Genomic DNA, 16,593 nt, shown 5'->3' with positions numbered 1-16,593 from the left:
TGCGTCGCACAGGAATGCACTCTGTGTAGACTACCAACACCTGGCATAACCAGGGTCTGTCCTTTTGCTCTGGCGTTCAGGTGTACACAGAACACAAGAGCCTTGTGCCTAGACTCCTTTCTCAGAGTGGAGCAGCACCCTTGTCCTAGTTGTCCCGTCCTGTACGCTTAAGAAGCCAGGGTTCTGTGTCACCTCAGAGGGAGTCGATGACACTAGTCTTCCACAAGGGGTGTTCCTCAGAGCGCATACGTTCCAGCATCACTTGTGTTTGCCAACACCAAAGCCAACGTCTTCTCTCTACTCCCGAAGCGGGTATTGCGCCTTCCCCATACCTTCTCCTTGGGAGCATGTGAACGGATGAGTCCCTCTCCTTATTGCTCTTTCCATAAGTAAAACCATGCTTATCTCTCGAGCAGAAGGAAAGTCTGGGTAAAGAGGGTTTCGCTGTATGCGGGTTTCACCCTCCAGACTGTGGAGACTATGCTGAGACAAGCCTGGCTTGGCCACCGAACTGACACTGATTTCCCAGTGAATGCTGAGCTTTTCCAGAGGTTTTCTGCTTGGGGCGAACAGCACTTTGCTGCTGCATCCACAGCAAAGCTTTAGAAGTTTGCTCTCCTGCATGAGGGAAGAAGACTTGCAAGAGAGTTGCTGCCTCTTGGGCCTTGCATTCCGGGGCACAAGACTCGCGTCCTGGGTTCACAGTGCCTTTAAAATGACAGTAGACACAGCCACGACCCTGTAGCAGCGTGCGTCGCACAGGAATGCACTCTGTGTAGACTACCAACACCTGGCATAACCAGGGTCTGTCCTTTTGCTCTGGCGTTCAGGTGTACACAGAACACAAGAGCCTTGTGCCAAGACTCCTTTCTCAGAGTGGAGCAGCACCCTTGTCCTAGTTGTCCCCTCCTGTACCCTTTAGAAGCCAGGGTTCTGTGTCACTTCAGAGGGAGTCGTTGACACTAGTTTTCCACAAGGGGTGTTCCTCAGAGCGCATACTTTCCAGCATCACTTCTGTTTGCCAACACCAAAGCCACCGTCTCCTCTCTACTCCCGAAGCAGGTATTGCACCTTCCCCATACCTTCTCCTTGGGAGCGTATGAACGGGTGAGTCACTCTCCTTATTGCCCTTTCCATAAGCACAACCATGATTGTCTCAGGAGCAGAAGGAAAGTCGGGGTAAAGAGGGTTTCGCTGTATGCGGGTTTCACCCTCCAGACTGTGGAGACTATGCTGAGACAATCCTGGCTTGGCCACAGAACTGACATTGATTTCCCAGTGAATGCTGAGCTTTTCCAGAGGTTTTCTGCTTGGGGCGAACAGCACTTTGCTGCTGCATCCACAGCAAAGCTTTAGAAGTTTGCTCTCCTGCATGAGGGAAGAAGCCTTGCAGGAGAGTTGCTGCCTCATGGGTCCTGCATTCCGGGGCACAAGACTCGCGTCCTGGGTTCACAGTGCCTTTCAAATGACAGCAGTCACAGCCACGACCCTGTAGAAGCGTGCGTCGCACAGGAATGCACTCTGTGTAGACTACCATCACCTGGCATAACCAGGGTCTGTCCTTTTGCTCTGGCGTTCAGGTGTACACAGAACACAAGAGCCTTGTGCCAAGACTCCTTTCTCAGAGTGGAGCAGCACCCTTGTCCTAGTTGTCCCCTCCTGTACCCTTTAGAAGCCAGGGTTCTGTGTCACCTCAGAGGGAGTCGTTGACACTAGTCTTCTACAAGGGGTGTTCCTCAGAGCGCATACTTTCCAGCATCACTTCTGTTTGCCAACACCAAAGCCAAAGTCTCATCTCTACTCCCGAAGCGGGTATTGCGCCTTCCCCATACCTTCTCCTTGGGAGCGTGTGAACGGGTGAGTCCCTCTCCTTATTGCTCTTTCCATAAGCACAACCATGCTTATCTCTCGAGCAGAAGGAAAGTCTGGGTAAAGAGGGTTTCGCTGTATGCGGGTTTCACCCTCCAGACTGTGGAGACTATGCTGAGACAAGCCTGGCTTGGCCACAGAACTGACATTGATTTCCCAATGAATGCTGAGCTTTTACAGAGGTTTTCTGCTTGGGGCGAACAGCACTTTGCTGCTGCATCCACAGCAAAGCTTTAGAAGTTTGCTCTCCTGCATGAGGGAAGAAGACTTGCAAGAGAGTTGCTGCCTCTTGGGCCTTCCATTCCGGGGCACAAGACTCGCGTCCTGGGTTCACAGTGCCTTTCTAATGAGAGCAGACACAGCCACGACCCTGTTGCAGCGTGCGTCGCACAGGAATGCACTCTGTGTAGACTACCAACACCTGGCATAACCAGGGTCTGTCCTTTTGCTCTGGCGTTCAGGTGTACACAGAACACAAGGGCCTTGTGCCAAGACACCTTTCTCAGAGTGGAGCAGCACCCTTGTCCTAGTTGTCCCCTCCTGTACCCTTTAGAAGCCAGGGTTCTGTGTCACCTCAGAGGGAGTCGTTGACACTAGTCTTCCACAAGGGGTGTTCCTCAGAGCGCATACTTTCCAGCATCACTTCTGTTTGCCAACACCAAAGCCACCGTCTCCTCTCTACTCCCGAAGCGGGTATTGCGCCTTCCTCATACCTTCTCCTTGGGAACGTGTGAACGGGTGAGTCCCTCTCCTTATAGCCCTTTCCATAAGCACAACCATGCTTATCTCTCGAGCAGAAGGAAAGTCTCGGTAAAGAGGGTTTCGCTGTATGGGGTTTTCACCCTTCAGACTGTGGAGACTATGCTGAGACAAGCCTGGCTTGGCCACGGAACTGACATTGATTTCCCGGTGAATGCTGAGCTTTTCCAGAGGTTTTCTGCTTGGGGCGAAGAGCACTTTGCTGCTGCATCCACAGCAAAGCTTTCGAAGTTTGCTCTCCTGCATGAGGGAAGAAGACTTGCAAGAGAGTTGCTGCCTCTTGGGCCTTGCATTCCGGGGCACAAGACTCGCGTCCTGGGTTCACAGTGCCTTTCAAATGACAGCAGACACAGCCACGACCCTGTAGCAGCATGCGTCGCACAGGAATGCACTCTGTGTAGACTACCAACACCTGGCATAACCAGGGTCTGTTCTTTTGCTCTGGCGTTCAGGTGTACACAGAACACAAGAGCCTTGTGCCAAGACACCTTTCTCAGAGTGGAGCAGCTCCCTTGTCCTAGTTGTACCCTCCTGTACCCTTTAGAAGCCAGGGTTCTGTGTCACCTCAGAGGGAGTCGTTGACACTAGTCTTCCACAAGGGGTGTTCCTCAGAGCGCATACTTTCCAGCATCACTTATGTTTGCCAACACCAAAGCCACCGTCTCCTCTCTACTCCCGAAGCGGGTATTGCGCCTTCCTCATACATTCTCCTTGGGAACGTGTGAACGGGTGAGTCCCTCTCCTTATAGCCCTTTCCATAAGCACAACCATGCTTATCTCTCGAGCAGAAGGAAAGTCTGGGTAAAGAGGGTTTCGCTGTATGCGGGTTTCACCCTCCAGACTGTGGAGACTATGCTGAGACAAGCCTGGCTTGGCCACAGAACTGACTTTGATTTCCCAGTGAATGCTGAGCTTTTCCAGAGGTTTTCTGCTTGGGGCGAACAGCACTTTGCTGCTGCATCCACAGCAAAGCTTTAGAAGTTTGCTCTCCTGCATGAGGGAAGAAGACTTGCAAGAGAGTTGCTGCCTTTTGGGCCCTGCATTCCGGGGCACAAGACTCGCGTCCTGGGTTCACAGTGCCTTTCAAATGACAGCAGACACAGCCACGACCCTGTAGCAGCGTGCGTCGCACAGGAATGCACTCTGTGTAGACTACCAACACCTGGCATAACCAGGGTCTGTCCTTTGGCTCTGGCGTTCAGGTGTACACAGAACACAAGAGCCTTGTGCCAAGACTCCTTTCTCAGAGTGGAGCAGCACCCTTGTCCTAGTTGTCCCATTCTGTACCCTTAAGAAGCCAGGGTTCTGTGTCACCTCAGAGGGAGTCGATGACACTAGTCTTCCACAAGGGGTGTTCCTCAGAGCGCATACTTTCCAGCATCACTTCTGTTTGCCAACACCAAAGCCAACGTCTCCTCTCTTCTCCCGAAGCGGGTATTGCGCCTTCCCCATACCTTCTCCTTGGGAGCGTGTGAACGGGTGAGTCCCTCTCCTTATTGCTCTTTCCATAAGCACAACCATGCTTATCTCTCGAGCAGAAGGAAAGTCTGCGTAAAGAGGCTTTCGCTGTATGCGGGTTTCACCCTCCAGACTGTGGAGACTATGCTGAGACAAGCCTGGCTTGGCCACAGAACTGACATTGATTTCCCGGTGAATGCTGAGCTTTTCCAGAGGTTTTCTGCTTCGGGCGAAGAGCACTTTGCTGCTGCATCCACAGCAAAGCTTTAGAAGTTTGCTCTCCTGCATGAGGGAAGAAGGCTTGCAAGAGAGTTGCTGCCTCTTGGGCCTTGCATTCCGGGGCACAAGACTCGCGTCCTGGGTTCACAGTGCCTTTCAAATGACAGCAGACACAGCCACGACCCTGTAGCAGCATGCGTCGCACAGGAATGCACTCTGTGTAGACTACTAACACCTGGCATAACCAGGGTCTGTTCTTTTGCTCTGGCGTTCAGGTGTACACAGAACACAAGAGCCTTGTGCCTAGACTCCTTTCTCAGAGTGGAGCAGCACCCTTGTCCTAGTTGTCCCGTCCTGTACCCTTAAGAAGCCAGGGTTCTGTGTCACCTCAGAGGGAGTCGATGACACTAGTCTTCCACAAGGGGTGTTCCTCAGAGCGCATACGTTCCAGCATCACTTGTGTTTGCCAACACCAAAGCCAACGTCTTCTCTCTACTCCCGAAGCGGGTATTGCGCCTTCCCCATACCTTCTCCTTGGGAGCGTATGAACGGGTGAGTCCCTCTCCTTATTGCCCTTTCCATAAGCACAACCATGATTGTCTCAGGAGCAGAAGGAAAGTCGGGGTAAAGAGGGTTTCGCTGTATGCGGGTTTCACCCTCCAGACTGTGGAGACTATGCTGAGACAAGCCTGGCTTGGCCACAGAACTGACATTGATTTCCCAGTGAATGCTGAGCTTTTCCAGAGGTTTTCTGCTTGGGGCGAAAAGCACTTTGCAGCTGCATCCACAGCAAAGCTTTAGAAGTTTGCTCTCCTGCATGAGGGAAGAAGACTTGCAAGAGAGTTGCTGCCTCTTGGGCTTTGCATTCCGGGGCACAAGACTCACGTCCTGGGTTCACAGTGCCTTTCAAATGAGAGCAGACACAGCCACGACCCTGTAGCAGCGTGCGTCGCACAGGAATGCACTCTGTGTAGACCACCAACACCTGGCATAACCAGGGTCTGTCCTTTTGCTCTGGCGTTCAGGTGTACACAGAACACAAGAGCCTTGTGCCTAGACTCCTTTCTCAGAGTGGAGCAGCACCCTTGTCCTAGTTGTCCCGTCCTGTACGCTTAAGAAGCCAGGGTTCTGTGTCACCTCAGAGGGAGTCGATGACACTAGTCTTCCACAAGGGGTGTTCCTCAGAGCGCATACGTTCCAGCATCACTTGTGTTTGCCAACACCAAAGCCAACGTCTTCTCTCTACTCCCGAAGCGGGTATTGCGCCTTCCCCATACCTTCTCCTTGGGAGCATGTGAACGGATGAGTCCCTCTCCTTATTGCTCTTTCCATAAGTAAAACCATGCTTATCTCTCGAGCAGAAGGAAAGTCTGGGTAAAGAGGGTTTCGCTGTATGCGGGTTTCACCCTCCAGACTGTGGAGACTATGCTGAGACAAGCCTGGCTTGGCCACCGAACTGACACTGATTTCCCAGTGAATGCTGAGCTTTTCCAGAGGTTTTCTGCTTGGGGCGAACAGCACTTTGCTGCTGCATCCACAGCAAAGCTTTAGAAGTTTGCTCTCCTGCATGAGGGAAGAAGACTTGCAAGAGAGTTGCTGCCTCTTGGGCCTTGCATTCCGGGGCACAAGACTCGCGTCCTGGGTTCACAGTGCCTTTAAAATGACAGTAGACACAGCCACGACCCTGTAGCAGCGTGCGTCGCACAGGAATGCACTCTGTGTAGACTACCAACACCTGGCATAACCAGGGTCTGTCCTTTTGCTCTGGCGTTCAGGTGTACACAGAACACAAGAGCCTTGTGCCAAGACTCCTTTCTCAGAGTGGAGCAGCACCCTTGTCCTAGTTGTCCCCTCCTGTACCCTTTAGAAGCCAGGGTTCTGTGTCACTTCAGAGGGAGTCGTTGACACTAGTTTTCCACAAGGGGTGTTCCTCAGAGCGCATACTTTCCAGCATCACTTCTGTTTGCCAACACCAAAGCCACCGTCTCCTCTCTACTCCCGAAGCAGGTATTGCACCTTCCCCATACCTTCTCCTTGGGAGCGTATGAACGGGTGAGTCACTCTCCTTATTGCCCTTTCCATAAGCACAACCATGATTGTCTCAGGAGCAGAAGGAAAGTCGGGGTAAAGAGGGTTTCGCTGTATGCGGGTTTCACCCTCCAGACTGTGGAGACTATGCTGAGACAATCCTGGCTTGGCCACAGAACTGACATTGATTTCCCAGTGAATGCTGAGCTTTTCCAGAGGTTTTCTGCTTGGGGCGAACAGCACTTTGCTGCTGCATCCACAGCAAAGCTTTAGAAGTTTGCTCTCCTGCATGAGGGAAGAAGCCTTGCAGGAGAGTTGCTGCCTCATGGGTCCTGCATTCCGGGGCACAAGACTCGCGTCCTGGGTTCACAGTGCCTTTCAAATGACAGCAGTCACAGCCACGACCCTGTAGAAGCGTGCGTCGCACAGGAATGCACTCTGTGTAGACTACCATCACCTGGCATAACCAGGGTCTGTCCTTTTGCTCTGGCGTTCAGGTGTACACAGAACACAAGAGCCTTGTGCCAAGACTCCTTTCTCAGAGTGGAGCAGCACCCTTGTCCTAGTTGTCCCCTCCTGTACCCTTTAGAAGCCAGGGTTCTGTGTCACCTCAGAGGGAGTCGTTGACACTAGTCTTCTACAAGGGGTGTTCCTCAGAGCGCATACTTTCCAGCATCACTTCTGTTTGCCAACACCAAAGCCAAAGTCTCATCTCTACTCCCGAAGCGGGTATTGCGCCTTCCCCATACCTTCTCCTTGGGAGCGTGTGAACGGGTGAGTCCCTCTCCTTATTGCTCTTTCCATAAGCACAACCATGCTTATCTCTCGAGCAGAAGGAAAGTCTGGGTAAAGAGGGTTTCGCTGTATGCGGGTTTCACCCTCCAGACTGTGGAGACTATGCTGAGACAAGCCTGGCTTGGCCACAGAACTGACATTGATTTCCCAATGAATGCTGAGCTTTTACAGAGGTTTTCTGCTTGGGGCGAACAGCACTTTGCTGCTGCATCCACAGCAAAGCTTTAGAAGTTTGCTCTCCTGCATGAGGGAAGAAGACTTGCAAGAGAGTTGCTGCCTCTTGGGCCTTCCATTCCGGGGCACAAGACTCGCGTCCTGGGTTCACAGTGCCTTCTAATGAGAGCAGACACAGCCACGACCCTGTTGCAGCGTGCGTCGCACAGGAATGCACTCTGTGTAGACTACCAACACCTGGCATAACCAGGGTCTGTCCTTTTGCTCTGGCGTTCAGGTGTACACAGAACACAAGGGCCTTGTTCCAAGACACCTTTCTCAGAGTGGAGCAGCACCCTTGTCCTAGTTGTCCCCTCCTGTACCCTTTAGAAGCCAGGGTTCTGTGTCACCTCAGAGGGAGTCGTTGACACTAGTCTTCCACAAGGGGTGTTCCTCAGAGCGCATACTTTCCAGCATCACTTCTGTTTGCCAACACCAAAGCCACCGTCTCCTCTCTACTCCCGAAGCGGGTATTGCGCCTTCCTCATACCTTCTCCTTGGGAACGTGTGAACGGGTGAGTCCCTCTCCTTATAGCCCTTTCCATAAGCACAACCATGCTTATCTCTCGAGCAGAAGGAAAGTCTCGGTAAAGAGGGTTTCGCTGTATGGGGTTTTCACCCTTCAGACTGTGGAGACTATGCTGAGACAAGCCTGGCATGGCCACGGAACTGACATTGATTTCCCGGTGAATGCTGAGCTTTTCCAGAGGTTTTCTGCTTGGGGCGAAGAGCACTTTGCTGCTGCATCCACAGCAAAGCTTTCGAAGTTTGCTCTCCTGCATGAGGGAAGAAGACTTGCAAGAGAGTTGCTGCCTCTTGGGCCTTGCATTCCGGGGCACAAGACTCGCGTCCTGGGTTCACAGTGCCTTTCAAATGACAGCAGACACAGCCACGACCCTGTAGCAGCATGCGTCGCACAGGAATGCACTCTGTGTAGACTACCAACACCTGGCATAACCAGGGTCTGTTCTTTTGCTCTGGCGTTCAGGTGTACACAGAACACAAGAGCCTTGTGCCAAGACACCTTTCTCAGAGTGGAGCAGCTCCCTTGTCCTAGTTGTACCCTCCTGTACCCTTTAGAAGCCAGGGTTCTGTGTCACCTCAGAGGGAGTCGTTGACACTAGTCTTCCACAAGGGGTGTTCCTCAGAGCGCATACTTTCCAGCATCACTTATGTTTGCCAACACCAAAGCCACCGTCTCCTCTCTACTCCCGAAGCGGGTATTGCGCCTTCCTCATACATTCTCCTTGGGAACGTGTGAACGGGTGAGTCCCTCTCCTTATAGCCCTTTCCATAAGCACAACCATGCTTATCTCTCGAGCAGAAGGAAAGTCTGGGTAAAGAGGGTTTCGCTGTATGCGGGTTTCACCCTCCAGACTGTGGAGACTATGCTGAGACAAGCCTGGCTTGGCCACAGAACTGACTTTGATTTCCCAGTGAATGCTGAGCTTTTCCAGAGGTTTTCTGCTTGGGGCGAACAGCACTTTGCTGCTGCATCCACAGCAAAGCTTTAGAAGTTTGCTCTCCTGCATGAGGGAAGAAGACTTGCAAGAGAGTTGCTGCCTCTTGGGCCCTGCATTCCGGGGCACAAGACTCGCGTCCTGGGTTCACAGTGCCTTTCAAATGACAGCAGACACAGCCACGACCCTGTAGCAGCGTGCGTCGCACAGGAATGCACTCTGTGTAGACTACCAACACCTGGCATAACCAGGGTCTGTCCTTTTGCTCTGGCGTTCAGGTGTACACAGAACACAAGAGCCTTGTGCCAAGACTCCTTTCTCAGAGTGGAGCAGCACCCTTGTCCTAGTTGTCCCATTCTGTACCCTTAAGAAGCCAGGGTTCTGTGTCACCTCAGAGGGAGTCGATGACACTAGTCTTCCACAAGGGGTGTTCCTCAGAGCGCATACTTTCCAGCATCACTTCTGTTTGCCAACACCAAAGCCAACGTCTCCTCTCTTCTCCCGAAGCGGGTATTGCGCCTTCCCCATACCTTCTCCTTGGGAGCGTGTGAACGGGTGAGTCCCTCTCCTTATTGCTCTTTCCATAAGCACAACCATGCTTATCTCTCGAGCAGAAGGAAAGTCTGCGTAAAGAGGGTTTCGCTGTATGCGGGTTTCACCCTCCAGACTGTGGAGACTATGCTGAGACAAGCCTGGCTTGGCCACAGAACTGACATTGATTTCCCGGTGAATGCTGAGCTTTTCCAGAGGTTTTCTGCTTCGGGCGAAGAGCACTTTGCTGCTGCATCCACAGCAAAGCTTTAGAAGTTTGCTCTCCTGCATGAGGGAAGAAGGCTTGCAAGAGAGTTGCTGCCTCTTGGGCCTTGCATTCCGGGGCACAAGACTCGCGTCCTGGGTTCACAGTGCCTTTCAAATGACAGCAGACACAGCCACGACCCTGTAGCAGCATGCGTCGCACAGGAATGCACTCTGTGTAGACTACTAACACCTGGCATAACCAGGGTCTGTTCTTTTGCTCTGGCGTTCAGGTGTACACAGAACACAAGAGCCTTGTGCCTAGACTCCTTTCTCAGAGTGGAGCAGCACCCTTGTCCTAGTTGTCCCGTCCTGTACCCTTAAGAAGCCAGGGTTCTGTGTCACCTCAGAGGGAGTCGATGACACTAGTCTTCCACAAGGGGTGTTCCTCAGAGCGCATACGTTCCAGCATCACTTGTGTTTGCCAACACCAAAGCCAACGTCTTCTCTCTACTCCCGAAGCGGGTATTGCGCCTTCCCCATACCTTCTCCTTGGGAGCGTATGAACGGGTGAGTCCCTCTCCTTATTGCCCTTTCCATAAGCACAACCATGATTGTCTCAGGAGCAGAAGGAAAGTCGGGGTAAAGAGGGTTTCGCTGTATGCGGGTTTCACCCTCCAGACTGTGGAGACTATGCTGAGACAAGCCTGGCTTGGCCACAGAACTGACATTGATTTCCCAGTGAATGCTGAGCTTTTCCAGAGGTTTTCTGCTTGGGGCGAAAAGCACTTTGCAGCTGCATCCACAGCAAAGCTTTAGAAGTTTGCTCTCCTGCATGAGGGAAGAAGACTTGCAAGAGAGTTGCTGCCTCTTGGGCTTTGCATTCCGGGGCACAAGACTCACGTCCTGGGTTCACAGTGCCTTTCAAATGAGAGCAGACACAGCCACGACCCTGTAGCAGCGTGCGTCGCACAGGAATGCACTCTGTGTAGACTACCAACACCTGGCATAACCAGGGTCTGTCCTTTTGCTCTGGCGTTCAGGTGTACACAGAACACAAGAGCCTTGTGCCTAGACTCCTTTCTCAGAGTGGAGCAGCACCCTTGTCCTAGTTGTCCCGTCCTGTACCCTTAAGAAGCCAGGGTTCTGTGTCACCTCAGAGGGAGTCGATGACACTAGTCTTCCACAAGGGGTGTTCCTCAGAGCGCATACGTTCCAGCATGACTTGTGTTTGCCAACACCAAAGCCAACGTCTTCTCTCTACTCCCGAAGCGTGTATTGCGCCTTCCACATACCTTCTCCTTGGGAGCGTGTGAACGGATGAGTCCCTCTCCTTATTGCTCTTTCCATAAGTAAAACCATGCTTATCTCTCGAGCAGAAGGAAAGTCTGGGTAAAGAGGGTTTCGCTGTATGCGGGTTTCACCCTCCAGACTGTGGAGACTATGCTGAGACAAGCCTGGCTTGGCCACAGAACTGACATTGATTTCCCAGTGAATGCTGAGCTTTTCCAGAGGTTTTCTGCTTGGGGCGAACAGCACTTTGCTGCTGCATCCACAGCAAAGCTTTAGAAGTTTGCTCTCCTGCATGAGGGAAGAAGACTTGCAAGAGAGTTGCTGCCTCTTGGGCCTTGCATTCCGGGGCACAAGACTCGCGTCCTGGGTTCACAGTGCCTTTCAAATGACAGCAGACACAGCCACGACCCTGTAGCAGCGTGCGTCGCACAGGAATGCACTCTGTGTAGACTACCAACACGTGGCATAACCAGGGTCTGTCCTTTTGCTCTGGCGTTCAGGTGTACACAGAACACAAGAGCCTTGTGCCAAGACACCTTACTCAGAGTGGAGCAGCTCCCTTGTCCTAGTTGTCCCCTCCTGTACCCTTTAGAAGCCAGGGTTCTGTGTCACCTCAGAGGGAGTCGTTGACACTAGTCTTCCACAAGGGGTGTTCCTCAGAGCGCATACTTTCCAGCATCACTTCTGTTTGCCAACACCAAAGCCACCGTCTCCTCTCTACTCCCGAAGCGGGTATTGCGCCTTCCCCATACCTTCTCCTTCGGAGCGTGTGAACGGGTGAGTCCCTCTCCTTATTGCTCTTTCCATAAGCACAACCATGCTTATCTCTCGAGCAGAAGGAATGTCTGGGCAAAGAGGGTTTCGCTGTATGCGGGTTTCACCCTCCAGACTGTGGAGACTATGCTGAGACAAGCCTGGCTTTGCCACCGAACTGACTTTGATTTCCCAGTGAATGCTGAGCTTTTCCAGAGGTTTTCTGCTTGGGGCGAACAGCACTTTGCTGCTGCATCCACAGCAAAGCTTTAGAAGTTTGCTCTCCTGCATGAGGGAAGAAGAATTGCAAGAGAGTTCCTGCCTCTTGGGCCTTGCATTCCGGGGCACAAGACTCGCGTCCTGGGTTCACAGTGCCTTTCAAATGAGAGCAGACACAGCCACGACCCTGTAGCAGCGTGCGTCGCACAGGAATGCACTCTGTGTAGACTACCAACACCTGGCATAACCAGGGACTTTCCTTTTGCTCTGGCGTTCAGGTGTACACAGAACACAAGAGCCTTGAGCCAAGACTCCTTTCTCAGAGTGGAGCAACACCCTTGTCCTAGTTGTCCCCTCCTGTACCCTTTAGAAGCCAGGGTTCTGTGTCACCTCAGAGGGAGTCGTTGACACTAGTCTTCCACAAGGGGTGTTCCTCAGAGCGCATACTTTCCAGCATCACTTCTGTTTGCCAACACCAAAGCCACCGTCTCCTCTCTACTCCCGAAGCGGGTATTGCGCCTTCCTCATACCTTCTCCTTGGGAACGTGTGAACGGGTGAGTCCCTCTCCTTATTGCTCTTTCCATAAGCACAACCATGCTTATCTCTCGAGCAGAAGGAAAGTCTGGGTAAAGAGGGTTTCGCTGTATGCGGGTTTCACCCTCCAGACTGTGGAGACTATGCTGAGACAAGCCTGGCTTGGCCACAGAACTGACACTGATTTCCCAGTGAATGCTGAGCTTTTCCAGAGGTTTTCTGCTTGGGGCGAACAGCACTTTGCTGCTGCATCCACAGCAAAGCTTTAGAAGTTTGCTCTCCTGCATGAGGGAAGAAGACTTGCAAGAGAGTTGCTGCCTCATGGGCCCTTCATTCCGGGGCACAAGTCTCACGTCCTGGGTTCACAGTGCCTTTCAAATGACAGCAGACACAGCCACGACCCTGTAGCAGCGTGCGTCGCACAGGAATGCACTCTGTGTAGACTACCATCACCTGGCATAACCAGGGTCTGTCCTTTTGCTCTGGCGTTCAGGTGTACACAGAACACAAGAGCCTTGTGCCAAGACTCCTTTCTCAGAGTGGAGCAGCACCCTTGTCCTAGTTGTCCCCTCCTGTACCCTTTAGAAGCCAGGGTTCTGTGTCACTTCAGAGGGAGTCGTTGACACTAGTCTTCCACAAGGGGTGTTCCTCAGAGCGCATACTTTCCAGCATCACTTCTGTTTGCCAACACCAAAGCCAAAGTCTCATCTCTACTCCCGAAGCGGGTATTGCGTCTTCCCCATACCTTCTCTTTGGGAGCGTGTGAACGGGTGAGTCCCTCTCCTTATGGCTCTTTCCATAAGCACAACCATGCTTATCTCTCGAGCAGAAGGAAAGTCTGGGTAAAGAGGGTTTCGCTGTATGCGGGTTTCACCCTTCAGACGGTGGAGACTATGCTGAGACAATCCTGGCTTGGCCACAGAACTGACATTGATTTCCCAGTGAATGCTGAGCTTTTCCAGAGGTTTTCTGCTTGGGACGAACAGCACTTTGCTGCTGCATCCACAGCAAAGCTTTAGAAGTTTGCTCTCCTGCATGAGGGAAGAAGACTTGCAAGAGAGTTGCTGCCTCTTGGTCCTTCCATTCCGGGGCACAAGACTCGCGTCCTGGGTTCACAGTGCCTTTCTAATGACAGCAGACACAGTCACGACCCTGTAGCAGCGTGCGTCGCACAGGAATGCACTCTGTGTAGACTACCAACACCTGGCATAACCAGGGACTTTCCTTTTGCTCTGGCGTTCAGGTGTACACAGAACACAAGAGCCTTGTGCCAAGACTCCTTTCTCAGAGTGGAGCAACACCCTTGTCCTAGTTGTCCCCTCCTGTACCCTTTAGAAGCCAGGGTTCTGTGTCACCTCAGAGGGAGTCGTTGACACTAGTCTTCCACAAGGGGTGTTCCTCAGAGCGCATACTTTCCAGCATCACTTCTGTTTGCCAACACCAAAGCCACCGTCTCCTCTCTACTCCCGAAGCGGGTATTGCGCCTTCCTCATACCTTCTCCTTGGGAACGTGTGAACGGGTGAGTCCCTCTCCTTATTGCTCTTTCCATAAGCACAACCATGCTTATCTCTCGAGCAGAAGGAAAGTCTGGGTAAAGAGGGTTTCGCTGTATGCGGGTTTCACCCTCCAGACTGTGGAGACTATGCTGAGACAAGCCTGGCTTGGCCACAGAACTGACACTGATTTCCCAGTGAATGCTGAGCTTTTCCAGAGGTTTTCTGCTTGGGGCGAACAGCACTTTGCTGCTGCATCCACAGCAAAGCTTTAGAAGTTTGCTCTCCTGCATGAGGGAAGAAGACTTGAAAGAGAGTTGCTGCCTCATGGGCCCTGCATTCCGGGGCACAAGACTCGCGTCCTGGGATCACAGTGCCTTTCAAATGACAGCAGACACAGCCACGACCCTGTAGCAGCGTGCGTCGCACAGGAATGCACTCTGTGTAGACTACCATCACCTGGCATAACCAGGGTCTGTCCTTTTGCTCTGGCGTTCAGGTGTACACAGAACACAAGAGCCTTGTGCCAAGACTCCTTTCTCAGAGTGGAGCAGCACCCTTGTCCTAGTTGTCCCCTCCTTTACCCTTTAGAAGCCAGGGTTCTGTGTCACTTCAGAGGGAGTCGTTGACACTAGTCTTCCACAAGGGGTGTTCCTCAGAGCGCATACTTTCCAGCATCACTTCTGTTTGCCAACACCAAAGCCAACGTCTCCTCTCTTCTCCCGAAGCGGGTATTGCGCCTTCCCCATACCTTCTCCTTGGGAGCGTGTGAACGGGTGAGTCCCTCTCCTTATTGCTCTTTCCATAAGCACAACCATGCTTATCTCTCGAGCAGAAGGAAAGTCTGCGTAAAGAGGGTTTCGCTGTATGCGGGTTTCACCCTCCAGACTGTGGAGACTATGCTGAGACAAGCCTGGCTTGGCCACAGAACTGACATTGATTTCCCGGTGAATGCTGAGCTTTTCCAGAGGTTTTCTGCTTCGGGCGAAGAGCACTTTGCTGCTGCATCCACAGCAAAGCTTTAGAAGTTTGCTCTCCTGCATGAGGGAAGAAGGCTTGCAAGAGAGTTGCTGCCTCTTGGGCCTTGCATTCCGGGGCACAAGACTCGCGTCCTGGGTTCACAGTGCCTTTCAAATGACAGCAGACACAGCCACGACCCTGTAGCAGCATGCGTCGCACAGGAATGCACTCTGTGTAGACTACTAACACCTGGCATAACCAGGGTCTGTTCTTTTGCTCTGGCGTTCAGGTGTACACAGAACACAAGAGCCTTGTGCCTAGACTCCTTTCTCAGAGTGGAGCAGCACCCTTGTCCTAGTTGTCCCGTCCTGTACCCTTAAGAAGCCAGGGTTCTGTGTCACCTCAGAGGGAGTCGATGACACTAGTCTTCCACAAGGGGTGTTCCTCAGAGCGCATACGTTCCAGCATCACTTGTGTTTGCCAACACCAAAGCCAACGTCTTCTCTCTACTCCCGAAGCGGGTATTGCGCCTTCCCCATACCTTCTCCTTGGGAGCGTATGAACGGGTGAGTCCCTCTCCTTATTGCCCTTTCCATAAGCACAACCATGATTGTCTCAGGAGCAGAAGGAAAGTCGGGGTAAAGAGGGTTTCGCTGTATGCGGGTTTCACCCTCCAGACTGTGGAGACTATGCTGAGACAAGCCTGGCTTGGCCACAGAACTGACATTGATTTCCCAGTGAATGCTGAGCTTTTCCAGAGGTTTTCTGCTTGGGGCGAAAAGCACTTTGCAGCTGCATCCACAGCAAAGCTTTAGAAGTTTGCTCTCCTGCATGAGGGAAGAAGACTTGCAAGAGAGTTGCTGCCTCTTGGGCTTTGCATTCCGGGGCACAAGACTCACGTCCTGGGTTCACAGTGCCTTTCAAATGAGAGCAGACACAGCCACGACCCTGTAGCAGCGTGCGTCGCACAGGAATGCACTCTGTGTAGACCACCAACACCTGGCATAACCAGGGTCTGTCCTTTTGCTCTGGCGTTCAGGTGTACACAGAACACAAGAGCCTTGTGCCTAGACTCCTTTCTCAGAGTGGAGCAGCACCCTTGTCCTAGTTGTCCCGTCCTGTACGCTTAAGAAGCCAGGGTTCTGTGTCACCTCAGAGGGAGTCGATGACACTAGTCTTCCACAAGGGGTGTTCCTCAGAGCGCATACGTTCCAGCATCACTTGTGTTTGCCAACACCAAAGCCAACGTCTTCTCTCTACTCCCGAAGCGGGTATTGCGCCTTCCCCATACCTTCTCCTTGGGAGCATGTGAACGGATGAGTCCCTCTCCTTATTGCTCTTTCCATAAGTAAAACCATGCTTATCTCTCGAGCAGAAGGAAAGTCTGGGTAAAGAGGGTTTCGCTGTATGCGGGTTTCACCCTCCAGACTGTGGAGACTATGCTGAGACAAGCCTGGCTTGGCCACCGAACTGACACTGATTTCCCAGTGAATGCTGAGCTTTTCCAGAGGTTTTCTGCTTGGGGCGAACAGCACTTTGCTGCTGCATCCACAGCAAAGCTTTAGAAGTTTGCTCTCCTGCATGAGGGAAGAAGACTTGCAAGAGAGTTGCTGCCTCTTGGGCCTTGCATTCCGGGGCACAAGACTCGCGTCCTGGGTTCACAGTGCCTTTAAAATGACAGTAGACACAGCCACGACCCTGTAGCAGCGTGCGTCGCACAGGAATGCACTCTGTGTAGACTACCAACACCTGGCATAACCAGGGTCTGTCCTTTTGCTCTGGCGTTCAGGTGTACACAGAACA

This window comes from Neovison vison, chromosome 9, assembly GCF_020171115.1.
Source record: "Neovison vison isolate M4711 chromosome 9, ASM_NN_V1, whole genome shotgun sequence".
Lineage (NCBI taxonomy): Eukaryota > Metazoa > Chordata > Mammalia > Carnivora > Mustelidae > Neogale > Neogale vison.
The sequence above is the reverse complement of the archived record's forward strand: the minus strand, read 5'-3'. Positions refer to the sequence as shown.